A 19077-nucleotide genomic window follows, 5' to 3' on the forward strand; every position below is an offset into this window, starting at 1 on the left:
CAGTCTATAGGATCAGGATCAGACCTTATAGTAGGTCCTGAGGAAAGCAAACAAGTAGGTAAGAAAATTGTCGTCCAGCTAACAAATCAGGCTCTGAGGCCCAAGAAATTTACATTCCTTGGGTACTGTGTCTCCCCCATGGATGGAGACCACAACGGGAAAGTTATAGTTCTATGCACACAGCCATGTATCATCTCTCATGCACTTATGTGGCAGGAAGCACTCCGTGCATGGATTAATAAGTTCATTCTTTCCCTAATAACCAAGCTTGAAAGAATGCTATTTGTCAGTTCTTTCAAGTCTATGGCTTTGTAATGTCCCTTAAAAAAATATCAGTTTCCTGGTCCCTTCCTAGGTGTAAAATAAGGTTTATTTCCATCTTCCAGAAAAACAACCGTGTTATAAGGTACTGATTGCCTTGTTATTTGGTTCTAAATAATACTGAGAGGTACTTACTAAAAGTAAAGGTTTGGATTTCTCTCCTTTGCTTTCTACAAGAGACTAACGCTACCTTCAGTTTTGTAGGGTTATTTATCAGATTTGATAAAACAACACATTTCAAACGCTTCGCACAGTGCCTAGTCAGTACCAGGACACAGGAGCATCTTGCACAGGCTAATAGGTCCCAGAAATAATTTCTTTAAACATCTGTTTAACATTTATTGAGTAAAGATGCTAACTGGCTGCACTGAGAGAAGGATGGAGAAGAGAAACATGTTGGCCAGTCCTTCCTCTCTCAGGAATTCAACTTTGGCCTCAGACTCACTCCAGAGCTAGGTTTATCAATATCAGCTCCCTCGACATTTAGCCAGGATTATTTATTGCAGAGGAGGCAAATAGGTGTCCTGTCCACTGTAGAATTGACAGTGGTGTCCCTGGTTTCTACCTACAAGAGGCCACTAGCGTTCCCCACCAGTTAGAACAACCAAAAAATGTCCTTAGATATTGCCAAGAGCCTCGTCCCACAAGATGGGGGTGGGGGATCACCCCCCTAGTTGTAAATCACTGCTCTAGAGAATGATGAAGACATTTACCTGATGAGCACCAAGGGGACCACCCCGGTCCTCACTCAAATCTGAAATGTTTGGCCTGTATCCATGCCATGCCATCCATTCATTATTTGTATTATCAGCCCCATGAGGTTGCACAAGGCCCCTGGGTATCCTCTCTCACCACAGGCTAGTGATACATAGGACAGAAAATGTGTATGACCTAAGTGACACAGTGTATACAGCACTCTCTGTGGGGATGACATCTGGTAAACAGTCTCTCTTCCCTTCTCACAGTGATGCTGTCACACCACTCACAGACTGGCACGTGGGCACATAATCAGCCTGCCCTTAAAGCTGTGTTGCAAGTTTGATACATGATAGCTTTCAGTGTTATTATGAATACAACATTTTACCCCATAGCTATCTACTTAACCTGTGTTTTTATAAGCCAAATCCATCTACATAAAGAGAAACCAATAAAATATTGTTTTCACTCTCCTTTTAACCTAAGAGCTCCACCTGATACCCTAGCAATCTCTTGAAAAGTTGGTGACAAGGCTTTGTTTCTAGGTGAACACTTAAATTTCTTTCCTGCTCTGTGCAGTTGCGAGTACATGCTGCATTTTGATTCAAACTGTATCACAGGTGCTGATTCCCCGTCATGCTGTTCACAGACTGGACCTAGGGAGGTTGATTTAGGACATGACGGAGCACCCACGGCCTCTCCAAGCGCTCTGGAGCATCATTTCAGATGTAGTCCACTGCTTCGGGAAACTAAAAGCATAAATGCCTTCACCATAAATAACAGTAAGCAGGTGCCATATGGTTTGGCAGTTGCATGTGGTTACATATCACATCATTATCTCTTGCATTAAACACCCTGATTAACAAGGGAGTGAAGCTGCCTCCCCTTTGAAATTTTAACCAAGGGTGTCAGCAACTCAGCCAGGAACTGGGGCAACACTAAAAGTCCAACAAGCCAAAAATTGCCCCCATAGTGTGATCCTTCACCAGGCAAAACCTGTTAAGCAGTACTGCCTCCAGCTTCAGCAACAATCCTAAGGGAAATACTGCATTATTCTCTTGTCAAATGTTCATTTACCTCTAGGAAAAAAATGAGCCCTCTCAGAAGGGAGGTAACAGCTGTGCATATGCCTTCCTTGAATGAACTTTCCTTTGTTACATTTAGATAGAATCTTAAATAAAATCACCTTTGCTGGAGAACATGAAATAAACAAATTCAAGAAATTAAGGTTTAGACATTTAAAAAGAGACAGTTGGCACATTGGAAAGAAAAGATCTGTTTTAATTATCTGTTTTAATAATACTGTCTTTCATAAAGACAGTATTTGCCATGAGCTGGGCAGAGTCTACGAGCAGCTCATAAATTAGTACATTCACTCACCACCACAATCCAGGTGATAAAGGATCTTGTTAGTATCCCCATTTCACAGCCAAGAGGCTCAGACAAGTTGAGGAATTTGGCCAAGGAAGTGGCAGAGCTGGAATTTAAACCTAGGAAGTCTTTTCCATAGTCCATGTGCTTAACCACTGGTGTAAATTGTTTTATGATCCGAGTCGTATTCTCAGACACTCAAGGCTTATTCACAACGGGCCTTGTTAATAACAAGGTTACTGACTATTTAACCTGGAGAAAGTCTCAAATTTTTGAGATTACAACCTTTTAATCTATTAAGCAGGAATAATGATAACCCCTCGATCCAAAGATAATATGCATAAAAATTCTTTAGAAATCTAGGAAATTATTAAGTACTGTGTCACAGCACAGTGTAGTGTGCTATAAACTAGTGTAAAGACTTCACACGATGGGGGGGGCTCACTTTTCTGAACATCAAAGCACATAATAGAAGGACTATTTTATGACATGAGAAAATGTGCATAATCTACTTAAAAGGGAACAAAGCTGAACACACACACACACAAAAATTGTGCATAACTTGATATGTGTAAATACATTTACAACAATAGGTACAGAGAGAAACATTATGTCATGAAACTTTAGAGAAAGTTGATGTTGTATAAACATATCCAGATGTACAGGCACACCAACATATGTGTATCTACATACATATATATCTGGTATACATATCTCTTTAAGACTAGAAGAATTTAAGGGAAAATATTAACAATCGTTATCTTGCAAAAGCGCCTTTCTGTTTTCCAAACTTTCTGCATTGAAAAGATGTTGCTTTATCATTAGCAACAAAATGAGAAAATGTTCATTTTTAATATGTGATTATAGGCAGACAACATGAAGTCTTCTAATATGTGAAATAATTTATTCTTAACTCAGAAAATCGGGGTAACAATGAAGCCACAGAAACCCCCATTTTAACACAGGTGGTGAAGAGCAAGTCTCGTGTTTATTATTGCACTCTCCACTTTCCCAGGTTTCCAAGGGGTTACCAAAACAATGCAGTATGCCCAGGAAAAAAATAGTTTCACTGAACTAGCAATATGGTGAAGTGCTCTGCCCGGAGATTCCACTATATCTGAATTGGCCTGGCTGTTGAAAGAACCTGCTCCAGTCACAGGAACTGTTCCTGGATCATTATCAGAAAGCATTTTGTTTCTCATCCCTTTGCAGAAGTAGATCTGAAATTCCAAGCGTTCTTTCCTGTTCATTTTCCTATGGTTCAAAATAACCTCTGAAGTTGGTGAAAACCAAAATGTGCATTATTAGCACTCTGTCTCTATCCTACTGCCATCAGTATTGTTTTCCTAGGGCATGGCCTGAGTCAGAGAACATCCTTCCTCCACTGCGTTTAATGGCCCCCTTTACACACAGATCAGCTCTCCACCTGCCTCAAGGGCTTCCGCCATCTGGCTGCAGTTTGCCTTTCCAGTCTCATCTCCTGCTGCACCCACATCTGTATCCTGTGTGGATTTCTCACCACTGCCAAGCCAGGTTCCGCAGTCTCGAAGTCTCGGGCCCTTTTACTGGTGGTGATCCCTTTTCCTCAAAGGTCTTCTTCCCTCCACATCTCGGCACCCCAGAAAAATCCTATCCAGTCTCCCAAGCCCAGCTCCATAGTGTCTCCTTGAAGAATATTCTGTGTTGTTTTTTTAATTGAAGCTAAGTTGACATCTAATATGTTCTTGGTTTCAGGTGTACAGAGATTTGATAATTACATACATTACAAAATGCTCGCCACAGTAAGCGTGGTTACCATCTGTCACCATGCAACATTATTACAATCTTATGGACTATATTCCATATGCTGTACTTTTTATCCCCATGACTTAATTACTTTATAACTGGATGTCTGTACTTCTTAATCCCCTTCACCTATTTCACCCATCCCCGACCCATCGCCCCTTTGGCAATCACCAGTGTGTTCTCTGTATTTACGAGTCTGCTTCTGTTTATTTGTCTGTTCATTTGTTTTGTTTTTTAGATTCTACATGTAAGTAAAACTATATGGTGTTTGTCTTTCTCTAACTTATTTCACTTAGTCAAATGTGCTCTAGGCTCATCCTTGTTATCATAAATGGCAAGATCTCTTTTTTATGACTAATATTCCTGCGTGTGTGTGTGTGTGCATGTGTCCACTCCATTTTCTTTATCCATTCATCCAATGATAGACACTTAGGTGGTTTCTATTTCTTGGCTACTATAAATAATGTAGCAATAAATATAGGGGAGCTCGATAAAGCATTTTAATTCCTCAACCCAAAAATGTTCTTTCTCCCCCTTTAGGCAGTTTTTCTCCCAGTACTTTCTGCTTGTTTTTTTTTCCCCCTTAAAACATTCCTTTCTCTACTTTATATTGTAGAGAGTACGGGCTCTGTGCTGAACGCTTGCTAGGAGCCTGGAGCCTGCTTCTGATTCTGTGTCTCCTCCTCTCCCTGCCCCTCCCCCACTTATAATCTGTCTCACTCTCTCAAAAATAAATAAATGTAAAAACAAATTTTATACTGTAGAGACTAATTAGATACCAGGACATCAAACTTTTCCCCACACAGAGAGCTTACCATATAGTAGGTCTCTGCCAGAAAGTAAACAGAATAAGCTAGCATTTGTATAGGACATTAATATACCCAGTGCTTCCATGTATATAATCCCAAGTAATCCTCACTAGCTCTCATGACAGATGTCACCAATATGATTATCTTCCTTTTGTAGACAAAGAGGCAAAGGTTGGACTTGCTGGGGTGACCTGATATTTCACCAGTGGCGTCTCTCTCCCATAAAGCTGCTAGCATTTTACTCCAAAAGATTTTCTTATTGGCGCCTCCTGTTGTCCACCACCTTAATTAACCTGCTTCTTGGAGAGGCCATCCCTGACCTGGCAGAGACAAAAGCTTTCCCTCAACTAATGAAACCCCAGAAGGAAGGTTACAAAGTGTTGTCTGTGACTGGTGGAGCCAAGCTGGCAGCAAAGTCACTGGTAAAGCTCATACTTATCAGGGTGACTGTGAAACCCACATGGCTGGCCTGACTCACCGTTCACCCCACCTGTCCCCTCAGTTTCAAGAGTCCTTTTACTTTCCAGGTGGACCCTGGATGAGTGTGTCCAGGAGCTAAGCTGCTGGGAGCAGGGCCCTTTCCAAGCTCTGAGCAAGCATGTCAGTGTCCAGGAGACACAGATGCCCCTGCTGCTCACAGTGAGCCCCTGCCATTCTTGTCATCCAGGAGTCTGCCAAACTATAGTTGCTCCCTTGGGCTCAAGACCTATAGAAGTCATTCATTCAACTAACTGCTAACTCGCCCCTGCTATAGGACAGGGATTATCACCGGCTCCCAAGACTGAGCAAGAAAGAAGACAGACCGACACCTTGACTCATAGAATGGTATTATCTTTCCAGAAAGACCTTCCTCACACATGAGCATGTGTCACCTTTCAATACTATAACAAAATACCATACAGTGAGTGGGTGAAGAAACAGACCTGCATGCCTCATGGCTCTGGAGGCTAGAAACTCAAGATCAAGGTGCTGGCCAACGTGGTTGCTTGTGAGGGTTCTTTTCCTGGTTTACAAATAGACATCTTGCTATATCTTGACCTAGCAATGAGAGAGTTCTTCTCTCTTGTATCTCATCCTATAAAGGCAATAATCCTATAATGGGTCTCACTCTCATTACCTCATCTTTTCTCTTAAGGTTTTTTTTTTTAAGTTATTTATTTATTTAGAGATGAGATAGTGACTGAGAGAGAGAGAGAGAGGGCATGTGCAAGTGAGGGAGGGGCAGATTATGAAGGAGAAAGGGAATCCAAAGCAGGCTCCATGCGGTCAGCACACAGCCAGACGTGGGGCTTGATCTCATGAACTGTGAGATCATGACCTGACCCAAAACCAAGAGTCAGACACAACCAAATGAGATACCCAGGCGTCCCCCCTCACTACTTCATCTAAACCTAATTGCCTCCCAAAGACCCCCTTTCTGAACACGATTATGCTTGAATTTAGGGCTTCAACATAAGACTTTGGGGAGAATATAAACTTTTAATCCATAGCAGCATGTTCCCTAAAAGGGTGCTAAAACATTAGCATCCTCTCACAAACCCCAGTGAACTATTCCTCAGTAACGAGAGTCCTCTACTAATTCACTTATTTATTTATTCAAATATTTATTGAAGATACACTGTAGACATTCCTGCCCTTGTGCTATCTACACTCAAGAAAAAAGGCCCAGCCCACTTCATGTGTCATGTTTTCATTTTTTTTTTTTTGAGAGACAGAGAAGGTATGTGCATACAGACATGCACACAAGCGGGGGAGGGGCAGAAGGAGGGAGAAGGAAAGAATCTCACAGAGGCTCTGTGCCCAGTGTGGAGCCCGACATGGGGCTCAATCTCACAACCATGAGATCATGACTGAGCTGAAATCAAGAGTAGCACACTCAGCTAACGAGGCCAACCAGGTACCCCTAATGGTCATGTTTTCAAATCTGGACTGTCTTTCCTAAAGACTCCTGGTTTTGCACTCCTTCCCTATGTCATATTGCTGTTTAAAATCAAAGAAACATAATCGCAATACATCATGCCCCACAGTGATGGAACCCAGCAATCTCCAAATGCATTAGTTCAGTAATATCATTAGCCCCGGCTCCGTCTGACACACTGAAAATAAAAACAGAAATAAAGCCTTTTGCCAATATGCACCTCTTTCAAATGAAGGAGATGAATGAGAACTCGGTGAAGGGAAGACCAAACTCAAAGTACATACACTTGTTCCCAGTGTGCAGACTCCTCAGCTTCTTGCCAGGGAGATTCTGACTCAGCGGGTCTGAGACAGGGTTCCAGAATCTGCACAGTTCATTCATATGCTCCTGAGGTGATTATAGTCAGTCAGCAAAGGACAGATAAAGACAGGCTCCAAAAGAGGAGTGGCTTATCAAACAGAGCACTCCTGGGTGAGAAACTAGAATGTTCAAAAAGGATAGAGGTATGAATATAGATGATATAGATGCAGATGTAGATCCCAACCCTTCTTGTCCCTTTGCATGAAGGCTAGAGACCCAGGATGTTCCAAATGGTTTACTATTATAAGGAAAGATGCTTAAAGGAACCTGTCTTAGAGGTGAAGACTTGTCAGAAGAGATTGCACAAGGTTTATTTTACCTGCCACTATGCCTTAACTGTACTACAAAGAGAACTCTTGGGGTGGAAGGCCACTTTCATTTCCCCTCTTCCATCCCAGTCTCTAAACCTTGAGGGAGAAAAGAGGTAGTGATAGAGGTTGGCTGATATACAGCTTGTCAGTGCACTAATGGTCTGATGCCACACACCATTTCACAAAGGCTACTCAACAGCCCTTAGATATTAGAACCCAGTTAGTCTCAGACTGAGATAAATTTAAAGTAGTACCCAGGGGACAAGTCTATACGAGGTCAGTAACTCACACTGGACCTGGGAGGTCTCTTGCTAGAATCTGTACAGAGAATGAGAGTTGTTTACTAGAGAACCAATGACTTGCCTAAGGCCCTTGTGGATCCGTGACACAAAAGACTGTTTCCATCAGCATTGCAGTCTCCAACAGAGATTAACTCATGCCAATGGTAGTGAGTATTATTTCACTTTCAAATTATCTGGATCTGAAATCCTCTAGCTAGGTTATTTATCTAGTATAGATGAGAATTTGTCATTACAAACTACAATTCTAGCTAATCTTTTTAAATTCTCTACATTGGGCGCCCCTGGAGCAGGAAAATAACCAGACTCCAAAATTTTCCCAGAAAATAAATTTACTGTCAATTCTCTCATATACTTTCTCTCTTCCAAGTGATCAAACAATAATGGGCAATTTAATCTAATCTTCTTTTAAGTGGACATGCTCCTACAATCATTTTGCTATTATAAATAATCAGGTATGTTACAGCCTCTTTTAAAACAGCACTAGATATCCTATTCTACTCTAATATACTTCTATAGAAACACCTGTGTACAAGATCCGTAAGTAATACTAAGAAAACAGAGACTTTGGGTTGGGGCAGCTATCATTCACATTATAAAGAAAAAGTAACAAAGTAGCCAACAATGTATATTTAATTCTGATATTTAACTAACCACACTATATTAAGTGTAAGTCTTTGGTGAAGGAATGAAACCAAACGGGTAATTAGGATTCACTCCACTTAAAAAACAAAAACAAAAACCCAGCCAACTTCTTGATACATGTATGATGACAGTTTGGTTTGTCATGCACCAAGATTCTAAGTTAACATATGCCAAACAAATGTTTGTATGAAGGAAATTTACAAATCCACAAAGTATGGGCTAGTTTAAAAAACAAACAAGCAAACAAAACACTTCATCATAAAATCAGAAGGATCAATGTTCTTAATACTCTCAAACTGGCCAGGCAAGTAGCAAATCTGGTTACTGACTCAGCAGTGGTTTGCATGCTCCCCTTGCACTGGGCCCATGCTCTCCAGCTCACCCGCCCCACCACTCTCCATTCCCCCCCCACCCTATAAATTGATACATTTCTGCTATTTACTCTGACCCCTGATGACATTTGAAAGGTCATAACCCTACCGTAGAAATTAACTAGGCAAAGATTAAGCTCCAGGGGCCAACCCCATCCTATGTTTTGCCACTTTGATACCAGAAAGAGAAAAAGGGAAGGAACATACAACTGCAAAGGAAGAACAAGAGGCTAATTATAGTATTTCAAATATTGGCAGAGATGATAAATTAACTGCCTCCTTGACCCCTCTCTGACTTTCCCCCTTCTTCACCTCAAGCTCTAGCTGCTGATGTCTGGATTCCCACTACATTTAGCTATAATGCCCTCCTAGACTCCTAATAACAGATCCCTGTGCCCCAAGCTTAAAAGAACCTACATTTATGCTCCTTAATGGAGAAGTTAAATCTCCATAAAAACTGAGTTCAGGCCCAAGCTTCCTTCCCCCGATGCGGACCTCTGTGTTCATATTATAAACACAACTCTCTTGTGGTGAAGTAAGCCCCGATTTACAAGGGGTTCATTCATTCATTAAAAAATATTTAAAGTACATCTACCAAAACTCAGACATCATTTTGGGAATGATGATATAGCAGCAAACAAGTAAAAAGACCCCAGTGTAAAAGAATTTGCTTAGAAAAAAAAAAAAAAAACATAAGGATAATTTCAGAAACTGGGTCTGCACCATGAAGACAATAAAACAGGATGAGAGAGAGGAGGACAGGGACACCATAGGAATAGCCTCACTAAGGAAGGGGAAGTTAGGCTGAAATATGATGGAAAAAGAGAAGCCATCCATTCAAATATCTAGAGGAAGAACATATGCAAAGGTCCTGTGGTAGGAACTAGCTTGGTACCTTTGAGAATAGGAAAAATGCTAGTGTGGCTGGAGGTTGAGAGTGAGTGGGAGTGAAAGGAGAGGACATCAGAGAAAAAGTCAAGGGCAGATCCTATAATATCCGGAAGACAATATTGAGTAATTTTGATTCTATTTCAAGTATAACATGAGCCAGGTGGAAGAAGCTAAACAGGGTGAGAGTGGGAAGCATGATTAAATTTATAGGTCACAAGATCCCTCTGGCTGCTGCATGGAGAATAGCTGATGGGAGAAAAACTAGCTGCAGGGAACAGTAGTCTGCAGACTACTGTAACCATGCAGATGATGGTGGCAAGAGCTGGGGTGCGGCAGGAGAGCTGGCGAGTAGTGGTTCAGATTCTGATAGTTTGTGGTGGAACTGGCAAGACAAGCATAGAGCAGTTGATACCGTTCTGCTTCACCTGTCTCCAATGGTGCCGAGGGACTGGTGATCCAGGTGTACCCAAGGGCCTACTCCCTGAGGCTGGCAGTGCATTACTGTCCTACAGCTGGTGCTTAGTACACCCACCAGCCATGTTTAAAACAAACAAACAAACAAACGAAAAACCTTGAGGTGCCTAGGTGGCTCAGTAGGGTGAGTGTCCGACTTTGGCTCAGGTCATGATCTCACCATTCAAGGGTTCCAGCCCTGCCTCGGGCTCTGTGCTGACAGCTCAGAGCCTGGAGCCTGCTTCAGATTCTGTGTCTCCTACTCTCTTTATCCCTCCCCCACTTGCTCGTGCTCTCTCTCTCTCTCGCTCTCTCTCTCTCTCTCTCTCTCTCTCTCAAAAATAAACACTTACAAAGTTGTTTAAAACAATCTTAGACAGTATTTGTTAGAAGAGCGAAGTAACAGCCTTGGTCCTGCAGATAACCCCCTATACAGCCTCAAGACAGAACTTTGTCCTCTGTAGGGCTCAGGTATCTCTTTGAAGAATGAAGCCAGTGAAACAGATAAGTGAAAGTTTCCCCTAGCACCACTCACACCAGGAGCCTCAGTCCATGACAGGTAGCTCTCCTTTTACACTTTGAAGCCACGACTAGCAACAATGATGACAGCCAACACTTAATGGAATTTTACTCTGAGCTAGGCCCTGTGCTAGGGCTTTCGATACATTGTCCCAATTCTCATCTCAACATGGTGAGGGAAGTAAGACTGTCCTCATTCAATAGATAAGACAAAAGAAACAGAGGTGAAATAAGTTGCCCAAGGACAGCACCTAGTACGAGGATAAAGTGGGACATAAACCTAGACCATTTAAGCCCAGGATATAGGCTTATAACCACCGTGATATGCTTCCTCCTAATAAACAGCAAAGTGGCCCCTCCTCTCCTGTCCAACTCTGCTTCCTACCCTACTTGTGTACCATCATGTGCCTCTGGCCTCTGTTTTCCCTTCTAAAAGGTAAACATCTTTGCCCTGCCCAAAAAAATCTTCAAGTAAAGGGCTTCTAAGCTCCTCATCCTTCCCATCTTCATACAAAGTTCTCTGGTTTGGTATCTTCCCTTAAAATCTATCTCCTGAACATGGACCTATTTCTCCACATGTGACTCAGCCATGACAAAGCTCCCTGAGATTATTTCCTCCCATTGTGCAGTTTCTGAATATACAGTTTAGGGATGCACTAGTACGTTCTTCTAGCTGCATGTATGATATCACACAGGGAATTCCGGTTAAAGAGTACAGGGTTCAAGGTCAGCAAATAGGCATGGAAAACAGGAAAGCTGCATTCAAGTCCCAACTTTTGCCATTTGTCAGCAATGTGGTTTTGGGTAAGTCACTTAACCTATCTGAATCTCCTCTCCCCATCCATGCAAGGGAAATAATAATACCTCTTCTGTAAGGTGGAAGATCAAATTAGATCATCCAGATACAGGACTTGATAAAATCCCTAAAATTTAAGTTCCTTAAAAATGTTAAATCTTAGCAATTATTATCTTTATGGGGGAAAAGACTAGACAAATGACACAGAATGACACACGCGGATTCCCAAGACCCTAAATGACAGAATATTGCACAAGAAACAGCACCACTTAACTCCAGTGACTGGACAGAGAACCTGGACGCACCCATCACAAACAGCATACTGGTTAACCACATGGGCTCTGACAACATTCAGCGTCACCACTTAAAAGCTGTGAAACCTTGCGCACCTTGCTAGCTCTAAGTTTCATTTGCTTCAGGGTAAGTGGAAATGGCACAACACCCTCCTGGTTGGATGGTGTGAGAAGGACAGGAAATAACGTATACCAAGTGCTCACCCCGATGCTTGACACATGTTGAGGGCATTACGAGTACTGGTGAGAAGTCCCATCCTCCATTCACTTGACATGTATTTATCAAGCACCTACTCCGTGCCATGCATGGTTCTAGGGGCTTTGATACAGCAATGAATACATAACTTCTGTTCTCATGGTGCATGTACTCTAGGAGAAAACATAGCCAATAACCTAACAAATCTGTCAGGTGGTGATAAGAGCCATGAAGACAAGTCAAGCAGGGTAAAGGAACAGAGCGTGATGGGGTGATCAGGGAAGTGCTGATTACAGGGAGGTGTCCCCAAGCAAGAGCTCTGTCCAACGCTGTTTTACAGACAGGAGTAGACAAATAGATGGCTCTATTCTTGCACCTTGATTTAGGCTAGCTTTATTTATATATGTATATATAAATATATAAAATATATATATAATTTATTTACACATATATAAAAATATATAATTTATTTGTATATATAAATATATAATTATATAACATATATAAATATATAAAATATATATATAAAGGTTCACGTTAGTACAGCTTGTTAGCAGTCAAAAGGTAATTTCCATTTGGCAACATTCTAATGAATAAAACATCGCCAGGAATAGCAAGCAGAATCTGATCCGCTGGAGGCTATACACAGAGCATCGGAAATGAAAGGCTCTGACCCTAGGCCACCCCTGCAATGAGAAGCAAAGATAGCACATGTTCCCAGGTAGTTAGGAAGAGAAAGATGTTTCTGTAAGTGAATAACACACTTGATCTTCCGTTCAATTTCAGAAGTAACTTAGCTTTTTCCAAATCAGCCAAAAATAAATTAAGAGGAAAATGGACTCCACTGGAATATCTCAAATTAGAAACCTTTTCATATTTGAGGTCTTTCATGCCTCTGGCATCAGAAGGCTGGGAAAGTAGAGCTAATCTCAATTTTTTCCTTACCCTGTACACTCAGGCTTGTGAGTCTTCTGAGATACTTGTGACATTGGCACTCAAATCAATCCGGCAGGCACTTACTGATTCTCTGCTACATACCAGGATGCCAAGGTAGAATATGATCCATATTGCGAATGAGCTCACAGCCAAGTAGGGAAGACATCTGTATGAACAAATAATTGCAATCAAGCAGTATGAGTGAAAGAATGGATCTTTAAGGTGTAGGAAAGAAAGAAAGGAGGGGGGCAGTGAAGAAAGCTTCCTACAAGTAGAAAACCAACTGGGCTTTGGGAAATGAACATGGGCCAAGTGGGTGAGAAAATCATGCCAGAAAGAGGCAACAGCATGAATAAAAACATAAGTTCTAAAACAGCATGGCACACTCAAAAGAACTATGAATAGAATTTGGGGTTTCAGGGGCACAAAGTAGAAGTGGACTGATGTCATGTGAAGACGTTCAAAAGCTAGATAGGGATCAGGTCTTGAAGAATCTGTTTGTACTGCTTTCTTACTTCCTGTGTTTAAACAGGGTACTAATTGGCTATCCATTTAAAAATACCCAGGAAAACCCATTAGTTAATCTTGTTCCTCAGAGTCATTCACACATTCATCTCCAACTTTAATAACTTGTTATTCATGGCCTGAAATCTCCTTATCCTATTCCCTCTAGAGCCATACCTTAATGTATGAAATTGAATTTATGGCTAGTGAAGGGTAACAGATTAATAGCACTATAAATTAATCTATTCATCCATATACTAAGAGTAGAAAACCTAAAAAGAGGCAGTTCAATCTAACACCATCCATTATTATGCCTTAAAACTCAAGCCCAGAGAAATGAGATGAAAATTTATAACCGAAGACTGAAGAGCAGGGGGCAAGCGAGAGCTGGGACCACAGGGAATACTACGCAATGTTCAGTTTCCAGAACCCTCTTAGGAAGACACTTTCAAGCAGGAATTTCTTACTTTAAAAAATTGCGTTATGTTTATATTACATCAAATAGCAGTGTTTTATTGCTTCACTGATAAAGGAAGACATATTAAAATATGATTTACTCCAGTCTGTTGTCAACAAATAATACAATGATAGTAATAATAAATGAGTGAGTGAGTGACTAAATAAGGGACATGCAAGTTATTAAGAAATTCTCTGTTTTGGAAAGACAGATACCATATGTTTTCACTCTTATGTGGATCCTGAGAAACTTAACAGGAACCCATGGGGGAGGGGAAGGAAAAAAAAAAAAGAGAGAAGTTAGAGTGGGAGAGAGCCAAAGCATAAGAGACTCTTAAAAACTGAGAACAAACTGAGGGCTGATGGGGGGTGGGAGGGAGGGGAGGGTGGGTGATGGGTATTGAAGAGGGCATCTTTTGGGATGAGCACTGGGTGTTGTATGGAAACCAATTTGACAATAAATTTCATGTATTTAAAAAAAAATTCTCTGTTCTGGAAAGAAAAGAGGAGACAGACTTTAATAATATTTCATTGGCCATAGTCTTATCGGAGCCATTGAGTATATAGCTTGTGCCACCATGTTATGTGCCATTCATATGACAGATATTACTGACCCGTTGGCATTCCTTTCTCATCCAGTTGCCCCAGGCTGACATTTTGGAGCTGGCAACCACAGTATGCCAACCTCAGCTAACAGACTCCTACCTTTTTCTGACAAAACCAGACGCTCTCCGTTGAAATCCATCTTTCATCTTTTCACCCAAGTTGTCTTCCAACTTGTCGAGGCCAACCATATCGTTCAGCCATGCTAAGAGCTCCCATTGGCTTATTCATGCCTAGAAGGATAAATATAAACTTTTTACTGTAGTCTAGAAGTCCTTTCACAATTTGGACTTATGTCACCTCTGTTTCTGGCCTCACCCCACACCCTTCTCTTGTCTATACACTAATTCAGATATACCTACATCATTCCCCTGAGATTCAAACCTTTAAAAACACCTGGATTTTGTACATGGTATTCCATTCTTCTTTATCTGGTAAACTACTAGTCATGCTACAAAGTGTGTGAATCAACTGTCACTTCCCCAGTGAGCCCTTCCTGTAATGGCCATCTGTTAGCATCTACTCCCCCTGGTTCAGGACACATCCTTCCCTGACTTTCAGCATAGAGGGTTCAGGGGAGGTTACAAGAGAGGTCACTAGGCCAACAAGCATGGCATCATCCTGGACACAAAGACTGGTTCACAAATGGACATGTGTCACCAGAGGTACAGAGTACATTCCATCTAGGACTCCTCCACACTACTAGGAAATAGGCATGAATTTTAAACATCTAATCAAGAGTCACCCTGCTGGGTAGATCATTTTTGCCGTCATGTGGGAAGAGGTTGCAGAAAGATCCTTCCCTGAGAAAGAGATACTGAAAACAGGGATAATAATCCTCTTTCTAATGACAGTATTTGAGTCCTTGGACTTTGTTTTTCTTAAGTTTGAGGTTTTATTTTGCAAAGAGAAGGATATCACTGACATATTCCCCTAGTGTCTCCAAAAAAAGAATTAATCACCATTTCCTTTATGGTCCCATAGATCTCTTCTTAAAATCCCTCAAAGAGCAATTATCATGTCCCATCATTATTTATGTGGACAGCTGTGTCCATTACTAGAGTGAGAGCAGTGAATGTCTTATTCACCTTTGGGACACCAGTGCCTGACACAGCATCACTACAAATGTCTGCTGAAGAATAAATCCCAGTCACATTGCTAGTTTCATTCTCCTCTCAGAAGATCTCTGCGAATTTTAAGGGCCAATGATCCCCACATTTTCCTTCCCTCTTCAATGTGCTGTCATAATTTCCCATGGTACCAAAGGTAGTTGTCTTTCCAAACCCGCTTGTAAGTCATTCAAATAATGAACTATGCATTTCAGTGGAGTTACAGGCCACATCAGAACCTCCAAGAGGCTAATGTGTTAAAAAAAACATAACGTTAAAATGCTCATGTGCAGGGAGGGTGGGGGGTGCCTGACTTTCTTAGTTGGTGAAACATCTGACCCTTGATTTTGGCTCAGGTCATGATCTCCTGGTTCGCAAGATCAAGCCCTGTGTTGGGTTCTGTGCTGGCAATGTGGAGCCTGCTTGGGATTCTCTATCTACCTCTACCTCTCTCTGTCTCTCTCTCCCTTAAAATAACTAAATAAATAAACATTAAAAATAAAAATAAATGTTCATGTAGGAACTGCAAGGAAATCTAATTTTTTTAATGTAAATTGTGGAAAATAAAATTCAATCCAATCTTTGGGTGCCTGGGTGGCTCAGTCAGTTGAGCATCTGACTCTTCATTTCAGCTCAGGTCATGATCTCACAGTTGTGAGATCCACACCCAGCATCATGGAGCCTTGGATTCTCTCTCCCCATCTCTCTCTCTCTCTCTCTCTCTCTCTCTCTCTCTCTCTCTGCCCCTCCCCTGTTTGCATGATCTGTCTCAAAATAAATAAATAAAAATTTTAAAAATATTTAAAAAATAATAAAAATTTTAAAAATAAAATAATTTTTAACAATTCAATCCAATATTTGTGACTGGTGGAGCCAAGGATATATTTCAAATCCATAAAGATAAATAGCAAAATGTTTAAAGGATTATGAGAGTGGTAGGATATCTGGTGATTTATTTCTCTACTTCCTTCTTTATTCCTTTCTGTATTGTCTTTATCATTTCTTTTTACAAGGATCATGGATTTATATTTTAATAAGAAAACAAAACCTCTTTTTGTTTTAAAAATAAAATTACAGGGTGCCTGGGTGACTCAGTCGGTTAAGTGCCAGACTTCGGCTCAGGTTATAATCTCACAGTCCATGAGTTTGAGCCCCATATTGGGCTCTGTTTTAACAGCTCAGAGCCTGGAGCTGCTTTGAATTCTGTGTCTCCTTCTCTCTCTGCTCCTCCCTGACTCATGCTCACTCGCTGACTCTCTGTCTCTCTCTCAAAAATGAATAAACATTAAAAACCTTTTTTAATAAAAAAAATAAAATTACATGTCTCATTTGGCTCAATATAAGGAAAGATGGAGAGGTCCCACCTTTAAATGAATCAGAGATTCAGCTACCACCTCAGCCTCCTGCACCAGACCCTCCTCTTTAGACCCTGACATTTTGGCCAGAATCCTAAATAATTGTTCTTACTTTCCCCATTCACCAGGTTTTGCAGATGCAGCCCTTGATATCTACTTTCCCTCTCCCGTGATGTAGATAATGGCACCACTAACCCTATCTGTCATGTTAGAATATTCACATTCAAGGAATTTAGAAAAAGTAAACATATATCATGATATAGCCATATGGCAATCAAAATGAATATTTGACTTAAAATTGCAGGCAGTTGCTCAGGGCCTAGGTCTTGAGGTTTCAGTTAAAACCAAACAAAAAAAGGGGGGGCATCTAGGTGGCTCAGTTTGTTAAGTGTCCGACTTCAGCTCAGGTCATGATCTCACTGTTCCCGAGTTTGAGCCCCACACTAGGCTCTGTGCTGACAGCTCAGAGCCTGGAGCCTGTTTTGGATTCTGTGTCTTCATCTCTGTCTCTGTCCCTCCTCCACTCATGCTCTCTCTCTCAAGAATAAATAAACATTAAAAAAAAAAAAAACAATTTCTTTCTCCCTCAGTTAACATTCTACGGCAGGTATCACCAGCTTCTTGAAGTAACTAAGAAACTGAATATCGAGAGGCAACCCCTGGAGAATGTGTTTTCAAACACACCAGTTCCCATGCACTGTGCTTACTTACAAAAAAAAAAAAGAAAGAAAATACTGTAGGTAGGATGAAAACAGTAATCACAATGGCCAACAATGACCTTGACACTGTAGGGGCAATCCTTAACCATCCCAGATACACATGGGCTTCTTCTTATCTTCATCTGGGCTTCCATAACTGCCAATCTCATGCCCACCTTAAATGAAGTTTTCCAAAATCTTTTCCCCCAAACTTCAGCTGGTATTTATCAAGCACCACCTTTGTACCAAGTAGGGGTTTGCCTGGGAATGTTCACAAACCAGGTATGAACGAAGCAGAGCTCTGGTATGTAGCAGTTGCTGGTCTCCATGGTGAATTCCTCCACCATGGCCAATTTCAAGCTACCAGTGAAAAGTCACTAAACATGGAATTGTTAAGAGACGTTCAATGAACAACACTATAGAGTGTATCCCCACTGCAAACAACTTACATATAAATGATTTCAAGAGCAAGGATAACAGCAAAAGGTAGAAAAACAATTAGGAAGTGGAGATTTTTGAGCATTTGTTATATTTGTCTTTGAATAGAATTTCATTATAGTTTTCTGCCATTAAAGTTTTAGTAATGGTTGTCTTTAACAGCCTCCTCTCAAAATTCCTTACAATTTAACATTTAGCAAGAATGAGTCATTACGAGCCACACTACTGGTGCTGGAGCTTGTGATAAGGTCTGAGGATACGTGAATAACATATAGTCTCTGCTCAGAAGCAGCTCTCAGCTCCATAATAGAGAGAGACATAAGGAAATTACAGCAAAGTGAAAACTGCTAAGGGGAAGTGTCAACAAAACACTGAAAGCACAAACAAGCCTGAGGGGAGAGTCAGGGAGAAATTCAGAATATGTTGGGCAAAAGATGCCATATCTGAGTTTAGTCCCAAAACATGCTTAGAAGTGGAGAGCAAAGAGTACAGGTAGCAAGACGGAGACAGTGCCATTTGTGTCCAAGAAAACAGCACATGCAAGAGTTTAAATGCATGAAAGAGACAGATCCTCTCTGGAGATTTCAAGGCATTTGGAACACAGAGTTCATGTGAAGAAGAAATAGAAATGAACATTCAAGTCCTTTTCCCTTTATGTCAAAACTATCCTCCACGAGAGTGGTCTTAAGAAACTTCAAGGACAAGTTCTCAAATAGGTTTTTATATCAACATCCAGCATGCATTTCAGTATAAATGTGCCACTTAACATTCCATGGGAGAAAGAGTGGGCTTCTTGAAATAAACTAGAGATTGCAACAATGAATAAGGTACATACCCACACTTGAAAAGCTCACAAAAGCCACAGTAAACAATAGTAAGAGAAAGATCATCTCTACATTCACTCTTGTACCAAAAACATGAACATACTGAAGGGGACCGTGGTG

General features: G+C 41.0%; 1 long non-coding RNA gene across 1 annotated transcript in view; it reads right to left on the reverse strand.

Annotated features, from left to right (window-relative positions):
- Positions 1-8944: 8944 nt before the first annotated feature.
- The window catches only part of LOC128314869 (uncharacterized), a 35854-nt gene continuing 25721 nt past the window's right edge, over positions 8945-19077 (reverse strand). The window contains exons 2-3 of the long non-coding RNA XR_008297021.1: positions 14636-14766; positions 8945-13136 (exon numbers count right to left, since the gene is read on the reverse strand). This is a non-coding gene — a long non-coding RNA (uncharacterized LOC128314869). The remainder of the gene's footprint in view (positions 13137-14635; positions 14767-19077) is intronic.

This window comes from Acinonyx jubatus, chromosome A2 (genome assembly GCF_027475565.1).
Source record: "Acinonyx jubatus isolate Ajub_Pintada_27869175 chromosome A2, VMU_Ajub_asm_v1.0, whole genome shotgun sequence".
NCBI classification, from domain to species: Eukaryota; Metazoa; Chordata; class Mammalia; order Carnivora; family Felidae; genus Acinonyx; species Acinonyx jubatus.